The sequence below is a fragment of the Natator depressus genome, chromosome 6 (assembly GCF_965152275.1).
Source record: "Natator depressus isolate rNatDep1 chromosome 6, rNatDep2.hap1, whole genome shotgun sequence".
Taxonomy (NCBI): domain Eukaryota; kingdom Metazoa; phylum Chordata; order Testudines; family Cheloniidae; genus Natator; species Natator depressus.
The window spans coordinates 104,310,003-104,334,336 of record NC_134239.1 but is presented as its reverse complement, the minus strand read 5'-3'; the positions used below and the strand labels follow the sequence as shown (position 1 = coordinate 104,334,336).

The window sequence follows — 24,334 nt, the reverse complement described above, 5'->3', positions numbered from 1 at the left end:
GTTAATCAAAATAAAGTTTAAATGAGCTTCCTAATCTCACTTGTGTGCCTGAAGACTTGCTAGAGCTAGATAGGGTAACTCTGCTGGAGGGCCAGACCATCCAGGAATTGGATATGGCAGTTATTAGGTGTGCTCATTAGCTGTTTGAAGCTATTTGGGTAATTTCCACTGTGGGCAAGCAACCTGGCAAGTCACATGCACAGTCACTCCAAAAGAGCAACCAATGGGAACTCAAGGGAAGGGAGAGAAGTTTATAAATAGGAGTGGGAGCCACACTTGGGCTGAAGCAACATGAAGACTATAAGCGTCTGCTATAAGGACTGTGTTTCAGGGATTTTGCTAGTTTTGTTGGATTAGATTGGCAGCTCCTCACTCTACTGGAGAAGAGGACTAGAACTGCTGCAGGCTGTGCAAATTGCAGACTGTTGTTGCAAAAGCTCAAGGGGAATTTGAAGGATACTGTGGGACTATCCCTTGTTTTTCAACTTTAAGTAGCTGGCATGTGCTACATACAGGCTGGGTACTATTCCATAGAGACTGAGAAGGATAAATCTTCCCAGAGAAGCACTTTAAGGGACTGTGTGTATGTGCATAATCATATTTTGCATTAAACTTATGGTAGTAACAAATAGTAAAACTTGGGGAACAACCCCCACTTCGGGGGAGAGGAAGAATTCTACACTCCCCCGAAGACTGTGACCAAGGAACTCTCAAGAGTGGTGAGGAAACACAGGCAAGGAACTGTGTACTTATTTTCTATGAATCTATATATATATTCCGGTTTCAGAGTAACAGCCGTGTTAGTCTGTATTCGCAAAAAGAAAAGGAGTACTTGTGGCACCTTAGAGACTAACCAATTTATTTGAGCATAAGCTTTCGTGAGCTACAGCTCACTTCATCGGATGCATCCGATGTTAGATTGGAGGCTGGTGTCAATTGGCATAGCTCTATTGACTTCAATAGAATTGCATTGATTTACATCAGCTGAGGATCTTGTCCACTGTGTTCTCTTCTGGTATGTGCTAGACTTTCTTCACACGTAAGGATGCTACAGGGACTTGCTGCTTCTTTGGACATCCATGACAGCCAGGAGAAAAGCATTTAACAGATGTCCTTTGTACCTGATTTGGGTATCGTCTGTTAAGTGGCACTACCAAGATTGCTCAGACAAAAGGTCCAAACTTACTTATATTCCTTGCAGCAACAAAACTCCTGTTTTAGTGAGTGTAATATTTGAGTGCGCAAGGTATGTGAGCAGTACCTCAGAGGATTTGACCCATTGTGTTTGGATTTTAGAACGCTTTTTGTTCCCTTCCCAGTAGAGAAAGAAGTTTTCTATAAGCTCTTCTAGTGACATCCTCTGAATGTCCACTGTACAGCCATGTGCGGCCTCAAAGAACAGACTGATTTAATATTAACATTCTTTAAAATCTACACTATGCCAGGAAAAGCCCTGATGTTACAGTTTTTATCATTCCAAAGACATGTATCATTGGTACACCACACAAATGGCCTGCTTCTCACATCTTACATCACTTTTTCAGGTCTGCCAAGTGACTCATTAACATTTGAATAATAGTTTTCAGGAATGTAAGGATTGCAGTTCTCTCTGGTTTGGGTACATCCCTGTCCTCAAACAACATAAAAGGGAAACATCAGAATTTCATAGATTCTGTATAATGTCTACTTGTCATCAACCACAAGAATGTGCAAATGGGTGTATTGCACTAAAAAGAGAAGAGCCCAGTTACCTTGTGGTACAAATGCCTCCGCATTGTTGTAAAGATACTGCACAGGTTCCGCCTAAAGATCAAATCGTGCCAATGTAAATGTTACTATTGCTTGCCAGCAACTGTTTGTTGCTTTCCACCCAGTCTCTTAGGCATTCTGCCTGTCACAGGAAATGTGTGACACTGCTGCACATTAAATCAAACCACAAATGTCTGCCAGTGACAGAAGACTTTTATTTTGGGGAGAGAAAAAATATATATTTAGAAAGAGAGCTGCTGTTCAGTTTTTTTGACAGGCTCTCCACTCCTGTACTTCATCCTTAATCATTGAATCCCTCCTTACTTTTTTAGGTGTGAAGTGATAGCCTGCTGAGGTCAGCCTTCCATTGTTTGCATTGCAGACTGCTTTTATAAGCATGAGGACTCATTTTCATGTTGGTTGTCTGTACAATGATAATGATTTTTATACTTAAGCATATCACAAACTGTCGTCAATGGCAAGAGCCAATCAGATGTGTAACTTGGTTAATAATACAAAATCTGGTATCAACATTGGAAAATGTTAGAAGAGAAGTTCAATGCAATCAACATTTTGATTTAATAGTAAAGACAACACAACCTTCAAAGTGTATCTCTGAACACTGACCATTTGGGGCGGTTCAAATGGCAAAGGAAATCTTTCTGAATGCATTAGACCATCTTTTTCTGCCTTAACAGATCAGAGGGTGTAACTTCATTTCTTATCTGCAGGACTTTTAGCAAATGAGTCAGTGCCTCCATTAGGGTGGCCCCTTTGCTCATAATGGTGACTGAATCAACGTTTCTAGTGTAGATGTAGATACAGAATAAAATATGATTAATCAATCTTGACACACACACAGAGCCCATAATGCTTCAGGGTATATCCGTTTCCACAGGCTAAGGGGAAGAAAATCAGATGGATCCATGGATATGGAACAGGCACTGTCACGTCTGCACCATTGTACCCCCTTCACCCAGGCCTGTGGAAGCTCCTCTGTAAGTGCTATGTGGACTTTGGCCTTTAGTATTTTGTAGAAGATGGCCTGGGAAGCCTGGCCACTCTCTATGCTGCCATATTCCTTTCAGCCCCTTGGCACACTAGCTAGTAAGTTAACCCTGTCACTCCTAGGTGGGGAGGGAGGTTTCCAAAACAATGGCAGAAGTCCCGGGGGGGAGGGGGGAGCCTTTAGCAGTGCGCTGGAACTTTACTGCCAAGGGCCAGTGAACCAGTCCAGAGATTTGTGGGCCCAGAATCTCAGAGGTATTTAGGTGTCTAATTCCCATTGAAATCCATGAGGATTAGTTGTCTAAATACCCTTCAGGGACTGTGATGTGAAGTTGAGCAATTCTGATCCTGTGTAGCAGCAACCAGTGATACACATCCCTGCTAGCCAGTATGTTTTATTTAGTTATAGATGTAGATAATAGTGTATAAGCTACATGCAAAATATACTTTTTTATTAAATCCAGCACACCTAAAAGCAAGTTCAGGGATCAATGCAGTCACTTTGGCTATACTTTTTTAATGGATTGTAGAAATGTAGTGGATGTGTCCCAGCAATGGAAAGTTTAGATCTAACATTAAACCAAAACAAACAAACAAACAAAACCCTCATCTGTTTAGATTTGCCCCAATGTTTCTTTTAGGAATGCACCCTCACTTAAACCTTATGAATAATTGTATTGCAAAGTTCTATGTATTCATTTGATTTTTGTTTCAGTTATGTTATGAGGATACAGAAAAGCGTTACCCTGACACAGAACGGGAATTGCTTGATACAGTGTGGTTTGTTGCTGCCTTGGCTCCTTTATTTGGTTATGTAAACAAAGACTACCATACTGCTGGAAAATCAAAACACTTTGGTCTTTCTGTTTTTATATAAATATATATATAATATGGGCAGAAGCATAATAGATTTGTTTGCAGGGTAAATAATTTATCTTGATCAAATGCATATGGTAACTTGATTGAGAATGGAAGTGACCATCACAACAGTCTATGTTTTTCAGTTTCTTAGTTCTTACTTTGAATGAGCTTTGGTTGTTTCATAAATGTTTTAAAGTGAATTGTTTTATTGATACTGTTTTTATTAAGAAACGGAATTGTTTTTCCTATTGGTTTATATGATTAAGTTTGAAACTATTAGCCTATTTTATGGGCAGTAATTCAAGAGGAAAGATAGCCTTGTGGTTAAGGAACTGGTCTGGGACTGAGAGCCTGAGTCCAATTTCCAGGTCTGCTGCAGATTGCTTGTGTAGTCTCAATGGGGCTACTCCCAAGTATAAAGCAGTATTGCCAACTTTCATGATTTTATCACGAGTCTCATAATATTTGGTGACTTCCATAAAGCCCCTGTTCCTGAAGTCATGTCATTATATGAGACTCTTGCCTTTTTATAAAGTAAGTTTCTAGCCCTCATGGTTGCAGAGAAAAACACAAAAATGCAGAGCCTCAAGGTTAAAAAATCAGAAGGGAATTAAAACATTTATTAAGCCAGACTTGTGACTTTATGGAGACAAGAGTAATGCTTTTTGAATTTTTGATGTTGACCATACTGGTTAAGTTTAGCATATAACTCTTTGTAAGACTGGAGATTTAACTCTGCCTCAATTTTCCATTAGCATAATGAGGATGCTATCTCCTTTTGGCTGTCTTGTCTATTTAGATTATAAACTCTGTGGGGCAGGTACCATCTGCTACTGTGTTTGTACAGCACCTAGCACAATCAAGTCCAATTCTTGGTTTGAGCAAGGAGGTGCTACTGTAACATAAACAATAATCATGGATATTAAAATAGAAGGTGCTGTTCTTATTTTTGTGATGGAATTGATTACCCTTGTGACAGTAGTGTGTGTAGTCCTCGATGCATCTGTAATTGCTTTGTAAGGTCACCATTTCTTTCTCAAAAGCGGTGTATGAAAAAGGTATAAAGAGAAAACAGCCTGCTCTGTTAAGTGCATCGTTCCAACACTTATGCTGCTTTTAAAGTAATACACAGCTCTTGGATGTGCACAACGCTGGATTAAAATAACTGAGTTTGAAAGGCAAGACCCTTCAGAGTCAGACAACCAACCTACCTACCTTATGATGTTTGGAAGTAGGTTACCACAAACCTCATTTACTTCACCCTGTAATGCCCTGCCCATTGCAGAGGAGACTCTAGCTGGAATAAAATCTTTCTCCCTCTTAACTCAGCTTCTCCTTCTGCTTGTTCCCAGGATGAAGTCATAATCCTGCGTGTGTATGACATAGCAATCTGTTGCGTTGGAAAGGAGCTGGGGGGGTGATCACACACACGCTGCGGGATTGAGGAGGAGGAGATGGGCAGGGACGAGGCAGAGAAGCCATGCTTACCCGACAAACGGATTTCGCTGTTCGTCACCCGAAAGTGCCAAGGCAATGCTGAAAGCGGGAGCTGGCTTTCTGATGTGAGTGTGACACAGTTGAAAGCTGCTCCCTCGCTCTGTGCCAGCCCCTCCGGAGGCTAGCGCTGAACGCCTGTGCACGGCACAGAGCTTGTCCGTTGCATAAGCCCCCTGATGAGGTTACATAACGGGCTGCCGCTGTCTGCGCGGCTCCGTGCCCCCCGGGTTACAAGCGTGGCACGGGGAGGGGGTACTTAGTGAGGGGCTGAGCTGCTGGCTGCCGCGGCGTCCCCTGGAGTGGGCGGGGGACACGCGGGCCGCAAGGAATGTTTGCAACACAGCTGGAGAAGATCCAGAGCAGCAGCCTGCGGACTGCCGCCACCCAGCCGGGGCATCAGCGCTGCTGGGCAGGGCACCGCTCGCCATTGCGCTCGCCTCCCTGGCTTGCATGTGGCGGGGACGGGCAGTGTCAGGACAGAGAAGGGGAGGGAGCCCGTGAAGGAGGGGCCTCCGCAAACGCCCTTCAAACCCTGCAGGCGCCACTGCAGCAGCTGGCTGCTCCCGGATTCCTCCTGCAGAGGCTCGTCCCAAGCACCCCCCGCCACCCATGCCCCTGCTGGGTAAGTGACCCCTTTCGGGCTGTGGGGAAGGGGGAACGCAAGCACGGCGGGGTACCCTGGAGTTGGGCAGAGCTCTGCTCTTCTGCATGTCACTTTCGCATTCACTGCTGCTGCTGCTGAACGCCGTGGGGCCGCGAGCCCTCCAGGTCCCAGCCCTGTGGCAAGGCCATGGAAGGCAGGATCCGCGTGCTGACAAGTGGAGAGGAGAGATTGGCACGTTGTGTCCCCCCCTTCTGCTGGAGAAACTTTTTCTGGGCAGCGTAGGGAGCCGCGCTTTATGAGCGTTGGGAGGGAGGGGGAGTGGTGCACCCCCTGGCTTGAAGTAGTAATAACAACCCAAATACATGGTTTCCGCCTTCCGCCCCCAAATACAAATTGTTCCAGCACCAAAGCAGGGCTTGGGGGAATGAGTGAGTCGCGCTCAACGTGAGAGGAGAAGCCACCAGGGTGGGTGCCAGCGGAGCTTAACTCTTTCCTGCCCCTGGCGTTTCCCTGGAACCAGCTGGTGCAGTGGTTCTCAACCAGGGGTACTCAGAGGTCTTCCAGGGGGTACATCGACTCAGCTAGAGAGTTGCCTAGTTTTACAACAGGCTACATAAAAAGCACTAGCGAAGTCACTACAAGCTAAAATTTCATTCAGACGGTGACTTGTTTGTACTGCTCTGTGCGCTTTACACTGCAATGTAAGTTCAATATTTATTTTCCAGTTGAATTATTTTATAATTATATGGTAAAAATAAGACAGTAAGCCGTTTTTCAGAGTACTGTGACACTTTTTGTAATTTTATGTCTGATTTCGTAAGCAAGTAGTTTTTAAGTGAGTTGCAACTTGGGGGTACACAACACAAATCAGACTCCTGAAAGGGGTACAGTAATCTGGAAAGGTTGAGGACCACTTAACTGGTGGGATTCGCCCTGCGCTTGAATCCTGGGGGTGCTAATATTATTCCTGAGGCTCCATTCAGTGTTTTATCCTGCACCCGCACTCTGTTGCGTTCAGCAGGTCCCTGACAGTCAGCAGGAAGGGGGGGAGGGAGAGGAGTAGTGCAATGGCATTCTGGTATTGGACATGGACATAGTGTAGTATAATGTATTTATAGTTAACCCAAGCAGCCCTGCCGGTGGTGTGAGAGCTACTGTGGTACAGTCCTTAGTGGTAGTATTCATTTGAACATCCGCTCCCCCCTCCTCCCCAAACATGTGGTAGGGTCAGTATTCCCTCCACCCCACTCTCCTGCTGGTAATAGCTCATCTTAAGTGATCACTCTCCTTACAATGTGTATGATAAACACCCATTTTTTCATGATCTGTGTGTATATAAATCTCCTCACTGTATTTTCCACTTTATGCATCCGATGAAGTGAGCTGTAGCTCATAAAAGCTTATGCTCAAATAAATTGGTTAGTCTCTAAGGTGCCACAAGTACTCCTTTTCTTTTTGCGAATACAGACTAACACGGCTGCTACTCTGAAACGGGTGAGTATAGTGAAACTGAGAACTATACTAGGCTAGCTGGGAGTTCCCTTTAAAAATTCCAATCTGTTTGGAGTTGCAACATGAGCACAAAATGAAAACATCTTTAATTGGTATTGCATAAACTGCAAAGACCTGAAACTGTTCAGGGGCCCGATCCTGCAAACAGTTCCACATGTACAGGCCCCTTGTGACCAAGTAGAGCAGCAATGTCATTTCAGAAAAATTCTGTGGGGGTCAAAGTTGTATAGCATATAGAACCTTATATCTGATTATCTAGCCTGCAAAGTTCGGGGTGGGGGGAGAAGAAGTGGTGCATATAGACCAGTGGTGGGCAATCTGCGGCCCATCAGGGTAATCCACTGGCAGGCTGCGAGACAGTGTTTACATTAACCATCTGCAGGCATGGCCGCCCGGAGCTCCCAGTGGGCGCGGTTCGCCATTCATGGCCAATGGGACCTATGGGCGGCCGTGCCTACTGACGGTTATGTAAACCCTGACGGGCCGCTTGTGGGCCGCAGGTTGCCCACCACTAATACAGACCTATGAAAAATGTGGGGAGAGTGGAAAACGAAGTGGTGGGGGCTGCTTTCTCACCCCATAGCAAATGGTGTCCTTGAAGTGGAGCACTGAGTATTCTGCACCACGGGAAGGGTTTGTGTGACTCTCTTTGCAGGATCAGGCTCTGTGTTTGTGATAGAACTGCAAGCCCAGATTCCATCACCCTTAATTCTTCTTCACTAGGCAGTTTTCCATGTCTGGCTCTGTTGGATGAAAATGTAAAAAGGAAGTCCTGTCTGGTAGACATTGTGGATGTTAACACTATGGGAGGTGGTGTGGCCTAGTGGATAGAGCTGGGAGACCTAGGTTCTAGTCTCAGTTCTGTCACTGGTTTGCTTGGAGACCTTGGGCAAGTCACCTCATGTCTCTGTGCCTCATCTGTAAAATGGGGATAATGATTGTGACCTTTGTAAAGCACTGTGAGACCTACCAATGAAGAGTGCTACGTAGGAGGTAGGTATTATTACTCAGTGTTCAGGCAGTCATGACGGTGAGTGCAATGTAAATAACTACATAGACATCAAAGACTCCGTGGCACTTTTGTAGGTGCCTGGTCGAACTGCCCCCTGCCTCCACAGTTGTATAAAGTTATAATCCTGGGAGAACTCTTTAAGCGCTTAAAATCAGCTATCACCTTTTGCTATTGCTTTTATATTAAGGACACTGTGTAAATAAATGTAAAGTAACAATGGAATGAAAATGGGAGTTTGCCCTGGACACTTTGGTGAGGTTTAATGATATTGTCCCATTTTGTGCTCTGATAGAATGAAATCTCATTTAAAATGAAAGATGTGGCTGGGGGCGGGGGGAAGAGGGGAAGGCAGACATCTGCAGTTTGGTCCTTTACAACTTGGAATCAAGAGTCTAAATCTCTGACATCAATGTGTAATTTGCTCTTTATTAGCCAATTACATTGTGAACAAGCCTTGACTCGTAGCCCTCAAGGGTTAATGTAAAAGGCACATTTCCCTGTGTGTAATTACTTGGCCACCATGGCTCATCCAAGGCCACATAGCAAGGCTGTGTAATTACAACTTGGCACACAGTACTCCAGTGTTGTAGATGTGTTGCTGGCATACTCTGTTCAGGGAATCCTGCCCACGCTGTTCGACTGACGGTTGCGGGGGCCAGTAAAAATGAAGAATAAATAATCATTGTTCCAGAAGGGGAGTTGCTTCCACCACAGGGGCAGGGAAGGGAAACTCGTTTGAAATTGTCAGTTGGTTGAGTGACTGGGGCAAAGGAACCACAGAGACAATTAAAATGTGTTCCCTGTTGTTTGGCGTCAGCTCCATAAGGCCCACCCTATATCACCATGCTCTCCTTTGCTGTCTATTGTACTCCAGCAACAGACGTTGTTTTGGGGGGTTGTAGTTGTACAAAGCTATGGAACAACAGTCCACAAAATCAATGTGTCAGAAATGGAACCGCTCATCTTTCCGGCTGTGCTCCCTCCTGTTCCTCCCCCTCTTATCTCTGTCCCATTTGGCAACTGCACTGTCCACCTTGTGGTGCAGGTTCACAGTCTTGTGTGCCATCTTCCACTCTTCTCTCCTGATGTTCAAACTCTTGTTAAATACAGTTGCTTACCATTGCTAGCAACTTCCCTTTGGCCTCCATCCTCACTGCCAACATCCTTATAGCCAGCTCCTTTATATTCTCCCTACTTACCTATCCTACCTCCAGGCTGTTCAACAGACTCTAGTGCAGTGGTTCTCAAACTTCATTGCACTGCGACCGCTTCTGACAACAAATATTACTACATGACCCTAGGAGGGGGAACTGAAGCCTGAGCTCTCCCCCCTGCCCCCCCAGGTGTGTGTGTGTGTGGTGGGGAACTAAAACTTGAACCCTACCACCCTGGCCGGAGGGGCCACAGCCGAAGCCTAAGGGCTTCAGCTCCAGGCAGGGAGCCTGTAACCTGAGCTCTGCCGCCCAGTGCTGAAGCTTTGGCTTTGGCCACGGGCAGTGGGGTTCAGGCTTCAGCTTCTTCCCCGGGCGGTGAGGCTTGGGCTTTGGCTTCAGCCCCTGGCCCCAGCAAGTCTATCACCAGCCCTGGCGACCCCATTAAAACGGTGTCACGACCCACTTTGGGGTCCTGACCCGCAGTTTGATCATCATCATCATGTTCCTATTACTCCTCTGGTGTTTAGGGCAGTGACGAAGCTCCTCCAATCCTGTCTGTTTCTGGCAAGTCTTTCAATGGTTCCCCAGCTGTACCCCAGGTTTTTCAGCTCGGCTTCCATAGCTCTTCGCCATGTTTTCGGGCGGCCTTGTTTTTGCTTGCCTTCAGGTGTCCATCTTATTGCTACTCTGGTGATGGAATCAGTTTCCATCCGAAGCACATGACCGATCCATCTCCAGCACTTCCTGGCAATGATGGTGCTCAGATCCTCCACTGTGTCAATAGATCTTGGTTTGAGATTGTTCTGGGCCAAAAGATACAGAGGATTTTTCTGAGGCAAGTTGTATGGAATGAAGATAGCTTGGACATGTCATACTTTCTCATTCCCTAGCATTCTGCACTATAAAGTAGTGCTGAAAGTACGCAGCAGTGATAAATCTTGAGTTTTGTTTTGGTGTTGTATTTTGATGATTTTCAGACTGTATTTAAGCTCCTGAAGGTGTTCCTGGCTTTATTGATTTTGTTCCGGATATCCTGGCTTGTTCCAACAGCCTGGCTGATGGTGCTGCCCAAGTATGTGAATATTTCTACATTGGTGAGAACATAATCCTCTATCCGTACTGGTGATGATGAGGCAATATTAAAGGTCATGATATCTGTCTTATTGCGATTGATTTTCAGTCCAATTTGCTGTCCGAATGCGTTGAGTCGAGTTGTTTTTTCTTGTATATGGTGTTGGGTATGTGATAGGAGAGCAACATCATCTGCAAAGTCCCAGTCTTCAAGGGATGAGAAGAGTGTCCATTTAATGCCTCTTGGCATGTCTTCTGTTGTACGCTACATTACCCAGTCGATGACAGTGTTGAAGAGGATTGGAGATATGACACACCCCTGACGTACTCCTGTTTTTACTTCAAAACTGAGCTCACTGTGATCAACACTTCATGTAAAGTTGAAATAGAAGCTTTTGATGACATTGATTATATGGAAAGGAATTCCATATGCCCACAGAATGCGCCATAGGCTGGTCCTGTGAATGCTATCAAACGCCTTCTCAAAGTCTATGAAATTTATGTAGAGTTGCTGTTGCCAGTCTAAGCGCTGTTCTGTTCTGTTTTGTAGAGTGAAGATCTGGTCTGTGCGTCCACACTCTTTCCGAAAACCAGCTTGCTCTTTTCTGAGAACGCTATCAACTGCCTTTGATATATGGTGGACTATGATCTTACACAATACTTTGCTTGGCACAGATAGAAGTCACGAAAGCTTATGCTCAAATAAATTGGTTAGTCTCTAAGGTGCCACAAGTCCTCCTTTTCTTTTTGCGAATACAGACTAACATGGCTGCTACTCTGAAACCTGTCAAAACCTGTCTTCTGCTCTTGCAGCTCTGAGCATATATCCCCCATCTTCCTTAAGATTCTTCCCTAGCTCCCTGTTTTCTCCAGCATTCAATTGAGAGTCCGTGCTCTCACTTCCAAGACTCTACACATCCGTGCTGTAAAGGGGGAAAACACAAAGCTGCAGCATTGCATCAGTTTCCCCTATCCCCTTGTTTTCTGTTGACTCCCCTGTTCCCAAATGCCTGTTTTCTGTTTATGATTTCTGTCTGCATTAGGTCTTCTTTCAGCAAAATTTTACTCATGCAAGTAGCCCTTAGTCACATGAGTAATTCCATTGAAGTCTGTTGAAATTATTCACATATGTAAGGGTTACTCAAATGAGTAAGGGTTGCAGGATTTTCTTTAAGGCGGGGCTGTCTTCTCATGTGCCTGTAAATCATCAAGTCCCCCATATGGTGCTAAATAAATAATGAAAAAATAATACAAAGAGCACCACTTTCCAGTTAGATCCATTTGCTGTTACTTCTTGGGACATTACTTCTCGTTCCTTGTCTGTTGCAAGCTGTTCGAAAATCTTTGTACATAGTGATTCCTTGTTGGTTAAGGAATGTAAAAAAGAAATAATAAAAGGTATTAGTTGTTTTTCAGTGTTTTTTGAAAGGGTCTCAAAACTGTGGGTAGTGGCTGTGCACAAATGCAGAGTCTCTTGTTGCCAAGGCTGTGAGCCAACTGGGTCTTGAGGGAAAATGTAACCACTTACCCATAGCAACTTGATCCCTACAGAAAGCCTAACTCTGAGTGAGTCACATGAACATTATTGCTTACGAACGAGTTACAATGAAGCAAACTCTGTCAAAGCTGATAGTCCTTCTGTGAAAATACGTAACGATACTCTCCTCTTTAGATCATTGCTCTCTCTAATCCTGTGCTCCCACGTTCTTCATGGACCCAATCCTGAGAAGTGCTGAGTGCTCTCAGCTCCTGTTAGTCAGCATTTGGTACCTTACAGGGTCAGGCCCTATGCTCCTCTGCTCCCATCTTCTCCTCCACCTCTTCCTTCCAGGTTTGTGCTCCTGCTGCTCTCCTCTTGGAGCAGTCTCCCACAACCCACATGCTGAGTTCTCTCCCTCTCCTTTAGATCCTTCCTGAAAGGCTACTCCTTTTGAACAGCCTTCCTTTGCATGACCTTTGTGACCTGATCTCACTGACAATGTCTATGACCCTTACGTCCAAACCATTGCCTGGTGCATCACATAGGTCTTTTACAGTGTTAGCTCCTCTGGGCAAGACTCTTGTCTTCTGTGTCCTGTCAAGTGCTTGATTGTACAGCACAATGGGGCCCTGAGCTCTGTTGGGGTCTTTAGTGAGACAGTTTTTCTCTTTGTTAAGGCTGTTGTGTTCGATATATTTATGGGCAGTTCTTTGTTTATGCGTACGTTGTAAATTTTAATTTATGGGAGGGGAGCACTGGATAGATGCCTGTAAATATGTTTAAAAAAATTAATAAAATAAGTAGTACAAAAAATTAGTAATAAAAAACTATGGGGCTGTCAGCTTTGACAATGTTCCCTTTAACTGGGAGAAGGAGCAAACTGTGGTTTGTTGCAAAAATATTTAGAACAGTTACTGTTGTGATGCAGACCAGCAGCAGGTTGGGAATAGTAATGGTATTCAAAAGCTGTTATCCTCTGATGGCTGGTTGGTGGTTTATGTGAAAGAAATACCATGGTCTCATCCAGTTCCCATTAGACAGATTACAAAAATCACTGTCCTTATTAGCATCTGCACTGGCAGCCCAGGCATAGAGACCAAAAATGTAATTGGCCACAGATATTGAGTTACCCTCTTATATCTAGAAGTAGTTCCTCCAGCATTGAGACACTTTGGGGAGTAGCTTGCTTGGGTAGTGCCCATACTGTACCTGGAAGACTCCATTTTCCAAGTCTTTCCAGTCCAGCACTTCCATAAGCACTGAATTCACTAAATAATTATGACCTCAATTATCTCAATGTGCACAGCAAAGTGTGCATGCAGAAACATACAGGACAAGGGCAGTGCTACATGTTTGCAACTAGTTCCTTAAAAGCCACATATGGCTGTGGTCAGAGGTGGTAATTGGAGACCATTGGAATGCACCAGGGCCACACATGATTATAGAGTAATTGACTGTAATGTGCGCCAGAGCCAAGCAGGACCTTGGCAGCCAGGGTGCGAAGGTGGCATGCAGTGCTTCACCTTTTCCCTCCACTAGCCTTGGCTCCTTTGCCAAGTGTAGCCCGAAATCAGAGCCAGGAGATTTAAAAATAAAACTATATTTTGTGAAAGGGGGATAGACATTTCTGAGCAACAAATATTTCTGCACTTTCCAGTATTTGAGTGAGTCTGAAAGTCTTGTTCATATTGCAGGTGGGTAAACGAAGAGAAACATTTCCACAGGGAATACTCACTAGATGTTGGATATTTCTGTGGTGAAAATTGGGTCTGTGCATTCAGACTGTAGGCCCTGAATGACAGTGCTCAAAAGCATCTTGAAATGGTTGGTTGGCAGATCCAGTACTGGATCAACATTAGCAGTGACAAACCATTGGCTTTTTAATTCTTAGGCCTTGGGTACACTAAAAAGGTTTGCCAATATAGCTATACTGGCAAACCTTTCTCGTGGAGATGCAGTTTATATTGGTTCTTCAAATAAAATAAGCTTTGTGGACTTTTTTTCTGGTATAACTGTGTCTACACTCGGGCTTTTGCTGATATAACCTAGGCCAATTGGGATGTGATTGGGGTTTGTTTTTTTTTCATACTTCTAACTGACATAGCTATGCCTGCAAAATTTTAAATGTAGACCAGGCCTTACCTTATTATGATGGAATACTTGATAGGCGGACATTAATGCTAAAATAAATCTTCCTGAGGTCCAATTACATCTCAGCTTTCTCGAGCCTGATATAGTTGTGTTTCTATTTGACTTAATATCAAGTAGATGTTCATGACCAGCTTCCTTTTGTGAATACAGATCAGCTCCTGTAACATCTAAATAGTTCTGCCCTCAGTTAATTAGGGATTCCATTAAATTGCCTGTATAAAATAGTTGTACGTAGTGTTATTGTAGCCATGTTGGTCCCAAGATATTAGAGAGACAGCATGGGTAAGGTAATATCTTTTATTGGACCAACTTCTGGTCCCTTGAACTACTTATGCTAAACAATCTGTTACATTTAGCTGTGACATTCTCATTAAGTTTTCCAGACCTGGAGAAGAGATCTATGTAAGCTCGAAAGCTTGTCTCAGGCCTGGTCTACACTACAGAGTTAGGTCAATGACCCAATGATGTAAGTGTCTACACTAAAATTTTGCTCCCACCGATGGAACTGCCCCGCTACACTGACTTAATAATGCCACCTCCACAAGAGACATAGAATCAATATCAATGTAGTTAGGTTGACACAGTATCAGTGTAGACACTGTGTTGTTTACATCGACTGTTACTGTCTTTCAGAAGCCATGCCGCAATGCTCCACACTGACAGTAAATCGGCACAAGTGCTTCTAATGAGGATGCATGCTGCCAACACAAGGAGCAAAGTGTAGACACATACAAGCAATGTAATTACTGCGGCTGCTATATGCCAACGTAAGTTCAGTCGACTTAATTTTGTAATGTAGACATGCCCTCTCTCATCAACAGAAGTTGGTCCAATAAAAGACATAAAATAAGTGAAGCAAAATGGGGGCTCGGTTGGGGCCCCTTTAAGACTCAGCCCAATATTGACTAACAATAGGCCCAAATCCAAGAGCCAGACACTCCTGAACTTTGGGAAAGCTTGCGTCTGCAGCTAAATTTTGTGGCTCAGGCCCATGTCTGATATTGACCTGTTTCATCTGGAGATTAGAGATTCTAGATATGGTCGAACAAGATGTAGCATTATTAACCCCAGATGTTCAAAAGCCAATAATGAAATTGGCTTAAAAGCCGTGATATTAAAAAAAAGTTCTTTTTATTTGCTTTCAGGGGTTTCCCTTTGGGGTACAAGCTCTTCTCTGTAACCAAGTGGGTTAGAAATGTACTTTTTCTTTTAAAATGAAAGAGAAGATTCTCACATAATCGCTCATCCACAGGAGCTGAGGTTTTAAATAGAGCATCAAATGAGTTCAGAATGCTGCAAGATGTTAGCTTTCAGCTGTACAAAGCCAGTGCAAACAGTAAATACACCAGATTTGTTAATCATTGTGCTCGGCTGTGGTTGACTTATGGATTTAGTAAGGGGGGGCGAGCCATTGCTCTTTATGTTTTGTGCCTGCACTATTCACTGACAACCAAGACTCTTGTCACAACGACAGATTAAACTGAGTTACTCCCAGGATAACAGCCTTTATTACAATGAAATGATTCATTGGGATGACAGCTGCAGAACTTTTAACTTCTGCTGAATTAAGGAGCCCTGCCTCACTTAATGACAGGAGCCTCTTATCCAGCCCAGTCTGCATCATGTAAACATAGAAGCTGGGACTGGTTGTAAGGGAGGGTCATGCTGTGATGTGATGTGATGTGTGTATATGCGCGTGCGCCTTCAGTTAATAAACAATCTTCAATGGCCTGTGCTTTCTGTGTTGAAATAAATTTGGGCATACATCTTAATTGCACTGCAAGAAAAAAAAAACGTGATTTCTCAACAAGGCACAGCCCCATCTGGTGCTCTTTAGGCTGTTTGTTATTAGACTACTTAATTCCTTGTGGTTTTGATGTTTTATTTATATATCACCATTGGTGTCCATCCTACTTTACAGCCAATAGGAGACCAGGGGCTTGATACAAAATGCATTGAACTCCACAGCACTCTTTCTTTTGACTTCACTGGGCTTTGGATCAGGTGTCAGGCCCTAACCCTAGGCCTCATCCAAATTGCACAGATAACATAATGGGAAAAGTGGAAAGGAAGGGAGACGGGAAACAAGGCTTTATGGGAGAAGAATCAGGCCCATGAATGTTTCAAACATCCTTGGGAGGTAGGTAAATATAATTATATCTCTATTATAGTTGAAGAAACAAAGGCACATGGGGACCAAGTGACTTACCTAAGTGCCACAGTGATTGAGTGACAGAGTCAGGAATAGAACTGCTGGTCCAGAGTCCAAGCTCCCAGTCCTGTGTCCTGCTACTAAACACATTCCCTCCCATTTATTACTTTGGTGCAATGGTGTCTTGTGGTTTCCTTGAATGTCATGCTTCATGGTTCTAAATGGCAGAAGACTCAGGACAACACTAACTCTGAGAGAACAAGAGCCTTCTTGAAAATCCTTTTATTTATCTAATAAATATTGACCTGATTCTACACTTGTTTATTTAAGTAAAATTCCCATTGAAGTTTTGGGAGTTTTTCCTGAGCAAGCAGTATATTGTTTGCAGTATTGTAGCTGTGTTGGTCCAAGGATATGAGAGAGACAAGGTGGGGGATATAATATTATTGGTCCAATATCCTCACCCACCTTGTTTATAAGGAGTATATTGTCAACTTCTATTGTGAAGTGAAGCAACCTTGAAACAATTTATAGGTGGGCGATTGTTAAGGGAGGAAGGATGGCCATGTGTTAAGGCACTGGACTGGGATCAAGGAGAGCTGGATTCATATTTCAAGCTCTTCCACAGACCAATACCTGATGTGTTTTGAGTTTGGCACCCTAAATCACAGGTCACTGTTGGAAACCGTGGCCTGAATTTCCTTTGTGCCTCTCTCTAAAATGAAGGTGCTCATCCTTTCCTAATGGAGAAGGGTGTTGTGAGGCAAGATCCATTTGTGAATGTGGGGCACTGAGATAACATAATGATGAGCACGGTAGAGAAGCCTGTAAGAAAGTAAATAAGCTAGCACATGGGCTGGAATAACAGTAGCAAGAAGAAAATTAAATCGCGACTAAAGAGCTAGGGTAATTTTTAAATTGTAATGTAGCCTCTGTTTGTTATGTGGATCAGTGGTGTCTGATTTAAGGAATCAGACACCAGGTTTTTTTACTGTTATAATAATGAAGCAATTGTAGGAGAAAAGAGGGTATTGTGTTTTAGACTAAAAAACAATTTTACAGAACTAATCAGCATTTTATAATGCCAACACATGCACTGAACCTTTGGATGTCTGCAGCTAAGATATCTATATTAGGCAGCCATTGGGGACTGGATGGCTTGGCAGATTGCTAATAATGGGGTATAGAGCCTTTCACCTCTGGGTGATTGGCTTGAATCCAGACTGGGTCAGCAGTGACTGAAAGCCGTTTCCATCTGATGACTGTGTGGGGACTTATGTGAAATGAGTTGGTCTCAGTCCAGTTCCCAATGGACTCCTATATACACTGTAACCAAAATCCTATTGACAGTCTCAGCAGAGAGGCAAAGGACAGAATATGTTTGGAGAGTGACTTATCCTGTTGTCCTTTCAAGACAATTTAATGGCAGGGCAGTATGAGGAAATTTGCCCATGCCATACATATTCTGTGGATGAACAAAAGAAACCAACCTCTGGAGCTGTCAGATCAGTGACTTCCCTGAGCAATAAATTCTCTGTAATTGTAGGTTTCAGAGTAGCAGCCGTGATAGTCTGTATCCGCAAAAAGAAAAGGAGGACTTTTTTTCCACTGAATGCTTCCGATGAAGTGAGCTGTAGCTCACAAAAGCTTATGTTCAAATAAGTTTGTTAGTCTCGAAGGTGCCACAAGTCCTCCTTTTCTTTCTGCAATTGTAGTGACTGACTTTCCTTAATGCAACCATTCTCATTGCATGGCTGCACTTCAGTCTCTGTGGTAGTGGCTATATTTCTGGTAGACAGCAATGCTTGACAAATGTAGATGATGTTTCTTATGTAAATCAGCAAGAATCTTCTATAGTTCAGGTAGTAAATACAAGGGGTTTGGCATTTGCTTTGTAGGTAAAATATTTAGCACATCAGGCTGGCTCAGTAAATGTATCAGAGGCTTCATTCTTAGTTTCAATCTCCCGCTCAGAAGGAAAGAACCCAAGGAGAACTATAATTGTTGACTTGTAAGCCTGTAGAAATCATGGGTGATATCCTGGCCCTATGGAAGTCAGTGGCCAAACTCCTGTTGTTTTCAGTGGCGCCAGGATTTCACCCCATAATTTCAGAGTAGAAGTCAAGAGAGCTCTATTAGTTTTTGTGCTGAGGGCATGAAAAGTGCTTCACATACAGGTGATATAGGGCGCTGTTGTGTAGAGAGGATCCTCAGCCTTACATGCTCCAGAATGAAAGAAATAGATGTGGATTTAGCATCAAAGCTTTAAATCCCATTCTGCTTTAGAACACCCACTTTGTCCGCAAGAGAGACATTTTTTAAAGACACTTTCAGTGCAGAATTAACTCCTTTTCCTATCTTTCCAGGTTGCCACATGGGCTTGTGAATCTGGCTAGCAAAACATGGGAAACTTGCTTCTCTAAAAGCCTTGAAGATTGAAGGCAAAGTGCCCAAGATCAGTCTGTTACTTGAAAATTATTATTTGTTATGCTGGCGTCAAAAGGTTCTAGTCAGGCAGGGTGGGAGCCCCATTGTGATGATAGGCAGTGTGCAAAGCATACAAGGATGTGGTCCCTGCCGTGGGAAGCATATAATCTAACTTAAGACTAGAATCAACAAGTTCATAGTTAGTGAGATAAAACACATGAGGGAAAAGAGAATGAGGGTAATGGTAATAAGACCACCTGTTAACAGAGGTTAATTATCTGCTCAAGGCAGAGCTCTGAAATTACTTATGCCAGGCACCCCCTTGTCTGCTTTTCCTAGGAGTACCTTGGCACTTTCTCCCATCCCACCCCTTATGCTTATGGAAGATACTTCTCATCCCAATTTGCAAAGCCACCATCATCTCTTTGAAATCCCCCCTTAAAATCTTCCTTTCCATTGGGCGTTGATTATGTTGGTGGCCACTTGGGACAAATGAGATGTCACGGTCACTAAAAGACACAAACACCCTTCCCTTCAGTGTTGCCTGGTCTTCCTACCCTAATTGTCTGTTTATTCACCTGCTGCGTACTGTGAGAATCCTAGATTTTGTGAGCTCTCTGGGCCAGGGACTGTCTCTGTGTTCTTTTTCTGTACAGAGCCTGGTATAATGGCGCCGTGATGCCTAACTGGGAACCTTACTGCAGTAGTAACAGTAGTAATTAATAGCTGAATGATTAAATATAAATATGTAAATTACTAAATATCAGCAGATCCCACTGTTTTAAACAGGGATGGGTTGACTTTAAAGCTGGCTGCTGTTGTTGGGTACTTGACTTGTCACTTGTCAGTGCTTGAGTGACGCCCTTCCCCCACCCAGTAATACTGATAGTGGATTCCTTCAGCCCTTTAGAAGAAAGTCCTTTGACATCAATCCGTTGATCAGCGTTTACACCATACTCATCACTGTGGTGTCTAGTGGCCCTGCACCTTTAGATATTGCTGAATGGTCACTTAAGCCACATTTTTGTCCTGCGAAACAACCATTTCTACAGAGTCAAAAGTATTCTCTCCCCAACGGGGGGTTTCTAGTTCTTTGACAGAGCTCTGAAGAAATTTTATCCTGCTTTGTACCCTACAATTCTTGTGGCCCTGATGTGTCACAGCCACTTTGTGGCCCAGGAGAACTAGACTAAACTGTTTTAGGAACGCATCAACCTTGTCCCCTGAGTACTGGAGGTCAAGTAACATGAGATCTCTTGTCCCCCCTGGTAGCCCATAGACTGGGAATCAAACCCATGCAGCAGTTCAGAATTGCAGATTATTACCTTGCAACTAAGCCAGTCTGCCCAGGGCATCATTTAAGTATGGTAGATTAAACAGTGAGCCAAAATAATCCTTTAAGTAACTCCATTGGCTTCAGTGTTTAATGACCTGTGTTTCCTTTGCAGCATGTGGACTTTGGGCTTATTTGAAAACATCTAACCAGTTTTATTTATAGGAATACTTGAATTCATGTTTGAACACAGAACTGTCTAGATTCAAAAGTTACCATTTACACTGCTGCTTTTCACTCAGCTGCAACATTGATGGGTTTGAAAGTGCTAGCAAAGAAAAAAAAGTCCTGCTCAAACCTTCATTTAACCTAAGCCTGAAAACAGCTTCCTTCAAACCAAAGGGATGGGAACTTTATTAACTGAGAAGTCAGGCCTTGGGGGCACATGCAGAAAGTGAAGCATTATTATGAAATCTCAATATCAGTTTATGATCAGCTTTGGGACTGAGAGGAATTGTGCTCATAAATGGTAATTTATCGGTGCTGGACTTTGCCTTAGTGGCTGCTGAGCTCCATGAGTCTAGGATAGTCATCAACAGAGGTGCTTCTTATTGTAAGGGAGTATCTCCCCTGTAGAACCAGCTGCACAATGTTACTGTTATTTATTTTTATCACCATAGTGCTTCATTGCCCTAGCCATAGACATTGTGCTAGGTGCTGTGCAAACACCACAAAGACAGTCCATGCCCAAAGCACTTATGATCTAAGTAAATGTGTATTTCAGCCTTACATGGCTGCCCCAGCTTGCTTCCTTCCTAGGGAGTACATTCTTAGCCCAGATGCTATAGGGCTGGAGTAAATCCCACAGCCACTGTGGATTTACTCCCAGCAAGGGAGAGCGGACAGGACAGTGAGGAGGCTCACCTATGAACATTCTAACCTCTGCCCCTGAGGCAGCTTGGTAGTCCCAAGGTCTGAAGCTGGTTTCTTTTTAGATAGATGGGCTAGCTCCTCAGCACAGCAAGAAAGTTTCATTCATTTCTATCTGCATAGAGCCCTGTGCTAAGAGAGCTTCTGTCATGGTAGGGACTGTGTAATCATCATCTTGATAGTAAGAGGGATCTTAATTCACTTTCAGAATACCAGATAGATCATTTTCCTTTTTGAAACATAGAAGCAGTAAACTCCTAAGATGCTTCTCTTTGATGTTCACACCTTCCTGTCCCAAGTTTGCTTTTTCAAGCTGTGGCCAAATTCTGCCCCGAGCTATACTCTCAGTTGCCTACACTGGGATTGCACAGTTGTAGCTGAAAGAAGAATTTGGTCCTTAGCTTCTAGCTTAGCTCTTTATCTGTTTCTTTAGCTATCAGTCTCTGGGGGGTGTAGCAGGGCTCTGCAGGGCCCTCTTGGCTCCTGCCCCTGCTGTGCTGACAAAGTCACTCAGAAAACCTGGAGTTCAGTAACCACTGGTGCCATTTATTTATGGGTTGTGCTCCCACCACCTTTTCACCATACACTGCTTGGGTGCTCATGTCTGCACCCTGGAGGGATGAGGAAGAGCTATAGCTTCCTCCCGGCTTCCTTCCTCCCAGCCTTTTATATAAAGCCAGGCTAATTGGTCTGGCAGCTGTCTCCCATTCACCAATTAGGCACAGGTTTCAGAGTAGCAGCCGTGTTAGTCTGTATCTGCAAAAAGAAAAGGAGTACTTGTGGCACCTTAGAGACTAACAAATTTATTTGAGCATAAGTTTTCGTGAAAGCTTACGCTCAAATAAATTTGTTAGTCTCTAAGGTGCCACAATTAGGCACAGGTTTTCTCTAGCCAGCTCCAATTTACTTCCCTTAATGGGAGCTGGTGTGACAGAGGGCTAAGTCAGCAGTTCTTACCCAGCACTCTGTCATAGGAGGTCTTCTGGGGGCTAAGTTAGTACACAGTTTCTCTTCCAGTGTTCTTCTCTTTACAGTGTTCTTCTTTTCTCCCTGTTTTGCTTTTACATTTCCTGGACCTAATGCTCCACTCACTTAAATGGATGTGAGCCAGGAGTATCTTCCCTTAGTCAATGAACATACATGGGTGTAACACTGATGTGAGAGGAGAATCAGACCTGACCGTTTCCTCTTCTCCATCCCCATGTTTGCTCTACCTTTCCAGTCATTATTTCGTCTTTACATTCATCTTAATCCTAGAAATCATGTCTAGTAGAGTGCAAATTAAGATGACATGGGTCAGGTTCTGCTTTCATTTACACTAGTCCAAATCCACAAAGATTCCGTTGACTTCAGTGGAGTTACTCTGCATTTACACTGGTGTGAGGGAGAGTGCAATCTGGCTGTGCCTAGGAGCAGATAAACTGGATTCAGCATGCTCTGATGGTGGAAGTGTAAACTACAACCAGTGTAGCAGTGGCACCATCCTGCCAGTTTGACTTGCTAGCAAACCTAACAGTAACAGTGGCTCAAGACATCAGAACTGAGTTGGGAAAACATTGCATTTTATTTTCCAAAGGTTCCAGGAAGTCAGGAGACAGACAACGCCTAATGAGTTTGAGCATCAGAAAAGTGTGATGCATGAAACACAGGTCCCGTTTGGGAAATCCCTGGCTAAACAGCAATACCGCTGGTGTTGACTGAAGAAGTTGGCTAAATTCTGCCCTCTGTTCCTCGGATTGTAGAGCTGTAACCGAGGCACAGTCGGCTAATATGTCAATCAGATTCTTCTCAGCAGTACAGGGAAGAAAAATTGACTGCCAGGAAAGTGCAGAAGAAACAGAAAAATACTTAAGACAGGCAAACAAAAGTTACGTCTGGGTCCAAGATTATATCAGTGATTTCTGAAATCTCAGCTCTAATTTGTACCCATGCTGCACTTTTGCTTCTTATTGTTTTTAGTACAGGGTATTATATGGTAATTCCTGTTCTACAAACATCTGTCAGACATAATAATTTCAAACATTAATCCCTAAAGGAGTTAACCAGCTAGTTAGTTGGTGACCTGAACTCTAGAGAGTTTCTTGGGGATTATCTCTATTTAAATCTTATTCACCTTTTAAACAGTGGCATCATGCTGTGTGCTGTCCTTTCTTTGGTCAGATTGATCTCTAGAGTGGCTTCTTGTCTCCCATCCATGCTCATTTAGTAAAGGGAAATCCTGTTCTCTCACGATCATGATGAAAAAGGAACCCATCTCTTTTTCTTCTTACTCAGGTGTCCTAATTTATTTCACCATGCTGCACTGATGTCACAACTCCTAACAAAGAAAGTCCTTAGGCTGGGTTTTGATTAGGGCACTGGAAACCAATGGGGAATGGTGGTGAAATCAGAACAGAATTTCCCTAGGATTCAGTCAGAGATTTTTGTAGGATATTTTTGTTATCCACATGATCCTTCTACATTTACCACTTGATACTAACATAAGACACAAAGAGAGTCGTTAAAAATATTAATGAGTTGGTGCCAGCCTCCAGTAGCAGGGCTGAGAGTTGCAGATGAGAAGCAGCCAGCAGGAGTCAATAGGCCGTGCTGCTGAACAGCCAGGAGAGGCTGTGATTCAGGAAGGCATGACATAGCAACACTACAGACCTAGAACAGTAGCTGGGACTGAAATTACTGGGGATTGAGTTTTAAAACCTAGGACAATCCTGGCCAAATCGGGATTCCTGGAAGCTGTGGATAATTTTCCTTAGGTTGCAGTGCAGTCTGACCTTAAAGTCACAAGATCTTTATAATTCCAGATGGACAGAACTAAGGGATGGGTTTGTTTCTGCAAAATGAAAACCAGAAGTTCAGATCCAGATCCCGTTTGATCTGAGATCTCCTAAAGATGTATAAATAGTTCTGGCTTTGACACACCTCTTCTACTGACCTTCATGCAGGTGATATGCAGGCAAACCTTACAACTTTCTTTCTAGATCAGATTTCCTGGAACATTGTTAGTGTATTTCACAAGGAAAATGTCAATGAAATAGTGTAACTCACTAGCTTTTTCCAATTTAACACACAATACACCACACCTCCTATGGATAGTGCCACTAGTTCAGTATTATCAGACCACTGTGCAAGATATGGCCCTGTGTGTATAGAGCAAGCTAAAGGATTAAGGAAACTTAATAACACTTGCAAATATAGAACATAATTTGACTATAGCTTCACTATTTGCATTTAGTGAGCCCTGTGCAGGAAGGGTCTGTCAGAGGCTCTTTTCCACTTCAGTTTAACAGCAGTACTGCCCCACCGACACGATATTCAGATTTTCCTTCTTACCTATTTTCTAGGTCGGTGTTTCTCAGTTTGTGGTGTGCATATCTTAGATAGGTTGCCAGAGCACAACTACTGGGTCACACTCTGTGGGTTGGCAGGGGTGGGGTGGGGAATAGTTGATACAAC

General features: G+C 43.5%; 1 protein-coding gene across 1 annotated transcript in view; it reads left to right on the top strand.

The window, feature by feature from the left end:
• Positions 1-5,043: 5,043 nt before the first annotated feature.
• SYNE3 (spectrin repeat containing nuclear envelope family member 3) overlaps positions 5,044-24,334 on the top strand; it is an 82,301-nt gene continuing 63,010 nt past the window's right edge. The window contains exon 1 of the mRNA XM_074956182.1: positions 5,044-5,180. The gene's annotated coding sequence lies outside the window, so the exon portion shown is untranslated. The remainder of the gene's footprint in view (positions 5,181-24,334) is intronic.